A 10265-nucleotide genomic window follows, 5' to 3' on the forward strand; every position below is an offset into this window, starting at 1 on the left:
GAAAGGAATGGAAGACAACTGTAGACACCAGAGATAGTGTGAGAAGAGGGTGGGAAAGGGCAGAGGGTCAGACATAGGGGTATATATATATATAACTAGAAATGGAAAATTATTGATGATAACATGCATGATTAAGCTACTATGCAGTATATTCTACATTTTGTAAGTTGTGACAATGCTTAGAGAATGAATGCAAATTAATTGATTCTAAAAATTGTTTCAGAAAAAAAACCATAAAAACTGTTTTTCTTGAAATTAAAAAAATGCATTAAAAATATCTATTTGAGGATTGCAGTAAGCTATATAGGTGCTACTTTATAGGATGTTCATTCTACTCATTGAGGCTTATGCCTAAAGTTCGACTTGTGTTCATGGAAATGTACAGCTGTACTTTCTATGAAAATATTTATATCAATTAAGATCTTTAGTGACTCAATAAAATGTGGGGTGAAAACAGTATAGAAAGCAAACATGGATACCAGAGACAGTGTGGGAGGAGAGTGGGAGATGACAGAGGGTAATAGGTAAGGAACCAAGGATGAGGAACAAAAGCAAAACATACAGAAAACAAGAAATTAAAAATCATTTGTTGATGATAACATGTATGTTGATGTGCTTGATTGAGACAATATACAGTGTGTTCTGGATGGAAAGTCTCATTTTATATGCTGTAATGAGGTACAGTGAATGAATGTAAATAAATAAATTTAAATTTAAAACAAAGAAAAGAAAATAAATAAATTAAAGGAGGATCATATATACTAGTTTTAGTGAATGAAATATGGGCAGAAGTGACATTGTCACCTACAGTTAGAAGCCTGTACATGATCATCCGGCTTTCCTCCCCTGCCTCATCATGGAGTACATGTGTTTAAGTGACTGAACCAGAAAATGCACAGCCTTGTTAAATAGTTCATGACGTATGGTTACCCAAGAGATTCATTTGACTTGCATTGTACTCATGTGCACAAGAAATAATGCATTTTATCTTACATCATTTCAGAGCTAAGTCATTACTACAATATTACCAATTAATTCCATCCTACAGAAGTCAAAACCATAGATATTTATTCTTAACCAGTAAAGATAAAATATTAATAGCAACAAAAGCAAAACCAGCAGTTAAAACAAATTTTTATTGAGTTGCTACTTTTTGCAAAATATTGTGCTAAGCACTTTGCATACTTCAAATTTCCATCTCAATTTTTTCACTACAACCCTGTAAGGTCAATACTATTAGTATCCCTCTTTTAACCTGTGGGGAAAAAAACAAATATTAGATAAATTAAGTAATTTCTCCAAGTTCCAGAGCATGTAAGTTGTCCTGACTGATAACAAATTTCGAATCTTTCCATTCTTTGACACTGCTTCTAACAATTCTTTCATTTAAGAAATATTTATTCAGGGCCTACCAGATGCCAGGCTACTGAATCTATGCAACCCAGAAAACAAAATATCTTGCTTTCCTCACGGTTATTAATGTCTAGTTTCATACAACTCATAAAATCACTAATAAGTGATCACATACACCATCAAATATTTTCACACATAATAAAACATATATCATTTCTTTGACTAGTTCTCACACAGACCTAAAATGTAACAATTTGTTCTTTTGCACACATCAAACAAATGCCAGGTACTAGGAATGCAAAGTCAAGAGACATGGTCGCAATTCCTAAAGGAGATTAAGTTTTAGTACAGAAATCAAATAGCTTTTCTCCAAGAAGAATGGTTGGGTAAAGGCTATGAAGAAACCCATAAGAAAAACTCAAAATTTATTTTCATCATAAGTCACACTTCAAATCTTGTTCAGCATACATTTAAATATTGCTCACCTTCTGTGAAGCTAATGTGAGTCTGGATATATGAATAAACCCTAATAAACCCATACTGATAGTTATAGTTACAGCTTATTTGTCTTAGCACAAAGACACTCCATTAGACAATTGTTTTTCATTATTCACAAGAAACCCTGTCCCAAGACATAATGATATGATTACTACTGAACATACAATGTGCTATATGTTCATATATTTAATGTCATAAGATATCTTCAAATATAATAAGTATACATATTTTTTAAAGACCAGGTCTCATCATGTTGCATTCCTCTACATCAGTCTCCTCAGTTCACTGGGACTATAGGTGCATGTCACCATACCCAGTCCTTAAGTTAGAAAGGGAATATTGACCTAGGCCTCCCATGTGGTCCCAGTCTGCTGCAGAATGCAGCATCTCAGCATCCCCATGCCTGGGTTAGTAATAAGTACATTTTTTTGTGTGTGGTAGGGCATGTGCACTTGCTAGAGGGAGAGAGAGAGAGAGTTAGCAATCACCCACTGAGGGGACGGCCATGACACAGTCCCGTCTCTTCTATTCTCTTCTCGAGATTTTGGGCATACACATACATGTGCTGGCATGCTTTTCCAGCCACCGGGTCTGGGACTCAAACTGTGGAGTCTGCCATGTGAGATCTAGCGCCTTAATAACCACACCACCACTGGCCTTCAAATTAATTTTTAAATGATGAAATTTTTATGTCCAGATTTTAATTAACGATTAATATCCCATAAATTTTGGTGTTTGTGATGATAATTTTACACTAAGACAGAGCTCTATCTTTGAGTACACCTACAGTGTTTGATGTTCTTTGTACAACTCTTTAGTGGTTTTCATATCAATTCACAGTATACTAACAGCAAGTTTAGCACCCACACTGACTACAAGTAAAAGGAAAAGAATTAATTGTTTGTGACCATGAATTTATAGGAAATTCTTTTAGCTAATAGGGGCACCTATTGCCATTTCCTCTATAAGTTAAATTGTTGAAACTTTCATGATTTACATTTTAGAATCACTACAAGGTAGGCATAAACACTTTGGTATTTGATATTCTTATACTTAATATAGCAACCAGTACCAATTAGCCTTCATCAAACACCACATTTCTACATTAAATAGGATGATACTGGGCTGTTGTAGCAAGTATACACCTACATTTCAGACACTTAAGACAACATAAATTTGTTCCTTCACATAATAATGTGAAGTATTGTCTATGTTCTACAGGTAGCTTTCCTTCAAGGAATGACACAAAGACCCAGACTCCTTCTAACTCATGCTTTTGTTATCCTCTAGGGTCTTTTCAGTTAGTGAAAAAGGGAAAGTGGATGTAAAATATGCAGCTAATTATTTTGAAGTGTTCAATATTATATTGTTAACTGTATGTACAAGGTTACATAGTAGATCACTAGAACTTACTCCTCTTGCATAACATAAAATGTATCCACCCATTGAGCAACAATTTCCCATTTCTGTTTTCCCCTGGTTACTGGAAACTGCCCTTCTACTCTCTGCTTCTGTGAGTCTATTTGAAATATCAAAAAAACTGGAATCACGTGGTATTTGTTCTTTAGTGATTGGCTTATGTGTTAAAATGATAGATCTATGAGCCAGCAGGTGGTGCAGTGATGAAAGCAATGGATTCCCACATAGCCAACCATTGTTCAAGTCTTGGACCCAGTGCCTTAAAAAACACACTGGGAGCATGTGTGTATGTGTATGCCCCAAATCCCGAGAGGAAAATGAGAAGGGATTACAGCATGGCCATCCCCCCGGGGGGTAATTTCTTACTCTTCCTCTCTCTATCTCTCTGGAGAACACACAAGTCCTACAGAAAACACCTGGGAAAAAAAAGATAAATCTCATGCTAAGTATTCTTACTACAAAAAAGAGAGGACAATTTTGGTGGCAATAGATATGTTTAGTATACTGATCATCATGATACTATCACTGGTATATACATATATACAAAGTCATAACAATCTATACATTAAGTATGTGTGATTTTTATGTATCAATTACACCTCAAAAAGCTTTAAAAATAACATTCATTTCTTAAAGCTTTACCCGAAAATAATACACATCATTCTCACTCCCATTCCATTGCAAAAATTAGTCAATAACCATATCTAGAAGCTATGGGATCTGGAAAAAATAGTTTCTGACTGACAACCCACCACTCAGCAATACCTGAGGGACCACAAATTATGTTGCACATTGTGGTAGTTAGTTAACAAAGATAGCCCCAAATGAATCATGGCTCACTGTATTCATTCCTTTGGGTAGCCCCCTCCCATATTGAGTCTGGATTTCCCTGTCTTGCTTTAATCAACAGAATAAAGCAGAAGTGACTCTGTGTCTGTTCTGAAACAAAAGTTTCTACTTTTGCTCTTGAATACGCTCACCCAGCATGTAAGAAGTCCAGATATTCTAATGATGTGACCATGTGTAAAGGCAGTATAGAGAAGGGGTAGCCCAGCTGTCCCATCATCCCAGCCAACCTTAGCCTGTAGCCAGCCCCACCAAGGTGCCAGACTATATAAGTGAAGACTTTATGTTTAGCCCCAACTATCTTCTGACGGCAGCTGTGACAAGCAAATCAGGAAGAACAATCACCATATCAAACCCCTCAATCCACAAATCAGGACATATAACTAAATAGTTGCTGTGCTAATCTTTAGTTATGGAGCAATAGATAACTGAAATACACAGCTAGCCATCTTTTTCAATTTCCAAACAAATAACATTCCTTTATCTTAAAGGATTTTCCTGACAAAGATCAGAGAAATGACTGCATTTTTCTCAAAAGAAAGAAAACAACAACAACAAAAACAAAACCTTCTTTTCTACAGACTGGAGTTGCAATACCACACAACATACCTAAATGTCCACACCATTCAATGGCCACATCACAATGTCCTGCTTTGCATGGTCAGGCATTTTCTTTGGGAGAAAAGTGATCTATTGGCATTTTTCTAGTACTAATTCATAACTGACTGTTTAGACTGCTTACTTGTAATTTCAGCTCAGGATAAAAGCAGGGAAGAAAAGCAAAAAAAAAAAATAAAATGAGGAAAGAAAGGAGACAGGGTGAGAAGAAAGGTGAGAGAGAAATCTCCTGGGTGGCCAAGCAAATCTCATGAGGAAGAAAAGTAAATGATAAAATGATAGAAGAAAAATATTACCTATCAAGTTAAGAAGATTACCAATATTTAATGGTATAATATGTGCTCCAAAATGGGAGAGTGAAAGAAAGAGGAATATTATATTTTATTTACCTGAGAGTGACCTAATTTATAGTAATATAAACTGAGAACACTTAAATACTTTTCAATGTAATGTGCAGTAATTTCCACTAATTATGCTCAATTTAGGGGATTAGGGATTCTTCTTGAAATTCTGCTAAATATAATTTAGCAGTTCTCTGTACCCTACTGAATGTTTGCCATAAAATTGAAACTCAGTAAGAGTCTCAGTTAAAGTTCAAGGATTGAAGATATTCCAATAATTGACAGCCCAATGTGGCATGGTGAATCCTCTGTGAAGAATCCTACCAGAATGACATTATCTTGATTAATTACCAAGGTAGGTAAAATATCTGGTCTCAAATTTCGTGACCTCTGAAATCTTAGTCCATCTTTCATCAGCTCAGATGAAATGGAATGGAATCATCTCTCAAGGGCAAAGTCACATTAAGCAAAACCACAGATATTAATTTATAAAACCAGAGGCAAGTGTACTAATTTACAATGAGTAATACGGTTATCAGTAGAACATCTTTTGTTAAGTTTCTAGCACTAACAACTCCAACAGCCCTTGTGAGAACATTCTTTCCTTTGATGTGAGTCAGGCTACATGCAGGTCTGCTGAACTATGAATCATTCCATTACTTTAAGGTGACTTTGCATGCCATATTTTCTTTGTTTAAAGATGCTACTGATTGAAATGCATTACTGATTTAATGACAACCCATGGTAAATAAAAAAGAAGCACTATATGTGCTGTACACATTCATTGTACATGAAATAGGGACCTTAGAGGTGCATTATTTGTATCTTACATTGGGTAGAGGCTCACTGGTTATATTTACTGAATACATATCATGCATGAGACATTTCTCTAGGTTCTAAGGTATAATAGTGACCAGAAATATGTATGATCTCTGTCATTATGGAGTGTATGTTCTAGTGGGAGAGTTAGACATCACAGCAATCACAATATAGAATGACTAACTGTAGTAAATGTCATGAAAAAAGCTAACAGAATGCTATAAAAGATAAACAGAATGAATTAAGGAATGGACAAGTAAACTCTGGTCTAAAAAATAAGTAAGAGCCAGTGGGTAATGAGCTTTTTCAAAAGATGAATGCCACAAAATCTCTGAGGCAGCAAAGAGCTTGTCATATTGGAATAACTGGGTCACCAGTTGAGATGGAAAAGAATGGGAAAGTCACAAAGGAATAGGAGATAAAAAGAGATGCAGAGAAACTATTAATATGCAGAGTTTTTGAGGGACTTTGGCTTTTAAGAACCCTGAATGAAATCAGGAACCATTGCACAGTTTTAAGAAAAGGAATAATACTATGTGATTAAAGTTATTAAAGGATCTCTTGAATAGTGTATGCATGATAGACCGGAAAAAAGCAACTGGGGAAACAGGGAGCTCAGTGAGGATCCCACTGCAGTAAGCATGCATAAAATGGAGCTTCTGCTAGAACGTTGATATATGGGATGTATTTGAGATACCTTTAGAAAATGGAATTGACACCTGTAGCACCACAAAGCTGGTGGAGCCAGAGCAAAGAAAAAAAGATACCTTTGGTTCCAGAAAATCTGAAAAGGAGAAAGGCTTATCAGGCCCTCAAAACCACCCATGCAAAGCAAGCACTTTTGGCAAGGAAAGAACAGAGGAAAGAAAAAGGGCCCAGGTATATATAAGACATTAGAATCATTCTTAAATGATTCTTGGCAGCAGCAGCATGACATGGTATGTCTCAGATGACTAGAAGTGAAATATTATGCCTTAAAAGTACCAGACAAACATTTGTTAGCCTTTGTTGTACACATCAAATGGACTGATGGGGTGAGTTCAGTGGTGCAGAAGACCATTGCAAGACTGCGTCTAACAAAAATTTTTGGTGGTAATTCTCTCAATGTCACTCCTCAAAGCCTAAAAACTCTTTGAATAGTGGAACCTTATGTGACCTGGGGATTTTCAAATCTGAAGTCTGTCCAGGAACTCATCTTGAAACATGAGCTAGCCAAGGTCAAGAATAAGGCCATACTTCTGACAGAGAGCCCAGTGATTCAGGAGCAACTAGGGAAGTTTTGCATCGTTTGTTTAGAAGACCTCATTCATGATATTGTATTCCTGTGGAAGTATTTCCAGGATATCTTGTACCCTTTCCACCTTTTGGTGGCCTGTCACACCACCAAGAATAAAGTGAGCTCCCTCAAGGAGATGGGCTTTCCTGGCAATCAGGGAGAACACATCAGTTAGCTCATCTGCAAGCTGAACTAGACCCAGAATATCTGAAAACACAGTGTGTTGGAAGAGTGTGTTTTGCTTTTTTTGAATTGTTATCAAGTATCTTCAGAGGAGATCATTGTCTGCTTCATCTTCAGAAATTGGAAAGGAAGAGTCACAAAAACTCAGCAGTTTATTTTTATGGCAGGCACCTCTCATCACAGTCCAGTTGCAAAGAAAAATTCTAGTATTTTCCACATTGGCCACTGCCTTCTCTTCACAGTGGCAAATTGTATTACCCCATGTACTATCTTTAACTCTGGAGATGCCCAACATTTTTGTCCTGGGTAGAGTTTCCTGGTTTCCTTAATGATCAGCTACTCACTGAGGTTTATGCCTAAAGTCAGATATGTGTTCATAGATATGCGTGTGTGTGTGTGTGTGTGTGTGTGTGTGTGTGTGTATCAGCTGCACTTGGTATTGAAAGTATTTAGATTAATTAAGATATTTTGTGAATCAATAAAATGTGGGAAAAAAAGCAGATCAGGAAGGACTAGACCATTTTCTTGTTTTAGCAATGGGTGAAATTGACATATCAGTCCTCAGGCAAGCAGCTTGGTTAAACCATTTCCCTTGCATAATCTGGACTCCAGAAGCACTCTTTTGTCCTACTGGCATTGGGAGAGTAGGTCAGCAACAGGGTTTCTGGCAATGTTCATCCTGGAAAAAGTGGGTCTGGTACTGATTGTTTTCATCAATGTCCACCCATGTGTAGGCCTTTCCTCTGCTCCCCTCATTTAGTCGCCCCAGCTTGCCATCTCAGCAGTTGGTGAGGATGTGCCAGGCCAAGGTCATACTTGAAAAGAGGCTTAACCATTGTGTTCCCTGATCCTTTCAGACCATTTATGCTGTAATTTTGAGTTCAGGGACCCTAAAAGATAGCTATGAAATTTATAGAGATAAAATGTTCCAAGTTATAACTTACTTAATTAGGTTGATTAGCTCCAGAGTTATTCTTGCACTGTATTGTGAGATAAGATTATTTTAAAATAATGTATCAATTATGGAAAAATAATTACAAATGTGGAAACCTGGAGATTGCCTGCCAGATCTGTCCTGTACTAAGTGTAGGAACAGTGTTTGCACTCATGCCTATGAAAACAGAAGGAAGAGAAATAGAATCAACAAACTAATATCCACTCAATTGATGCTACAGGAGATAATATCTTCTCAATCCTATCAACTAGGAGTCCAGCCTTGCAATTAGAAAGCATTCAAGAAATATTTATTGAATAGAATCTCTTAAACACTGGGACATTGTACCTTAGGATCTATCCCTGCATTAGTTCCATGTGGCAGCAAAAGTAATTGCAGCAGGTCTTCCTCATAGATCCAGGCATAGGAGAAAAGTCTTTCCCTCCATAAGGCATGGAAGTGAAAAGAAGGGCTGATCCAGGAGTCCCAATGCTAGTTATGTTCATCAAATTGTATGCTATGATTTGGGTAAGCAGAAACGAATACAATGCTCTGACAATACTTCTCCCAAAGAGTCAAGCACATGCTTCACAACATAGCAGGCCACGATGTTTCTCAAGGCAAACGGCATCAGACTGAAATACCCCAAATTATTATTTTTCACTTTTTTTTTTTATTGAAGTATACTTGATAAATAAAAATTATACATATTCATGATGTACATCATGATCATTTTTATGATAGATTTTATTGCAATTTATAATTTACATATTCTTGTACATAATTGTGGGGTATAATGTGTTTTTTCAAAGTGTTTAAATAGTGTGATATAATCTAGTCAGGGAAAAAACATATTCATTGCCTCTAATATTTATCATTAACTTTGTGTTGGTCACATTCAAAATTTACTCTACTTGTTATTTGGCAGTATATATTTAATTGTCACCAACATTCATTACTGTGTTATACTATTCTATAACCCATTCCACTTATTTACATGCACTCTTGTATGTGTTATACAATTTCTCCCCATTCTCCCCCCCCTCCCCTTTCCACCTTCTGGTACCCACCATTCCACTCTCTATTACTATGCAATTGAGTCATTCGGCTTCTGCTAGAGTGAGGAAACACAGTATTTCTTAAGTGAGGATATATAGTATTTATCTCACAGAACCTGGCTTATATAAAAAAGGATGAACTCTAGGACTGGCAGATGACGCAATGGCTATGTCACTGGACTCACGCATGACTGACCATGTTTCAAGTCCAAGGCATGGTGACTTGAAACTCACAATGAGCATATATGTGTGCATGCCCCAGATCCCAAGGGGTGAATGTAAGTGGTATGGCCATTCCCGCAGGGGAGTATATTTCTCACTGTCTCTCTCTCTCTGATGAGTGCATGCACCCTATAACAAAAAATCTCTCTTAAAAACAAAACAAAACAAAAGATGAACTCCTGTTATGAGGCAACTGGACGAAAATGAAAGAAGTAATTCTGAGTGAAAACTTTTTTAAAAATTATTATTTTAATTTATTTTATACATTCAATTACTGTAACCAGTCGAGTTGAAGATATCATAGATGTTATCAAGAGACAATCCTCCATTTCTGTGACCCTCAAATGTCTTGCCTCTCTATTTTTCTTGATTCCTTTCTTCTCATTCTCCCTCATCTCCCACCCTCGTCCCAGACTGTCTCCAGTGTTCGTATCCATGCTTTTATATTCTCTAATCTTTCTGTTTCTGCCACAGAGTGCAGATGGTCAGTATATATTAAGTGGAGACATTCAACGTCTCTCTTTCATAGCCTGACTTGCTCTGTATGAAAGCAATTTTAAGTGTGTCAAGTTGCCAAACTCTGGTCAAGACTCAACTACTTTGATTCATCACACCAAATACTCTGCTCCTATTGCCCCAGGCCTCTAAATTTTTATATTTTCTTAGGAAGCATTTCCTGCATCACTATTTTATGGCAA

This window comes from Tupaia chinensis, unplaced genomic scaffold (assembly GCF_000334495.1).
Source record: "Tupaia chinensis unplaced genomic scaffold, TupChi_1.0 Scaffold149333_1, whole genome shotgun sequence".
Classification (NCBI taxonomy): Eukaryota; Metazoa; Chordata; class Mammalia; order Scandentia; family Tupaiidae; genus Tupaia; species Tupaia belangeri.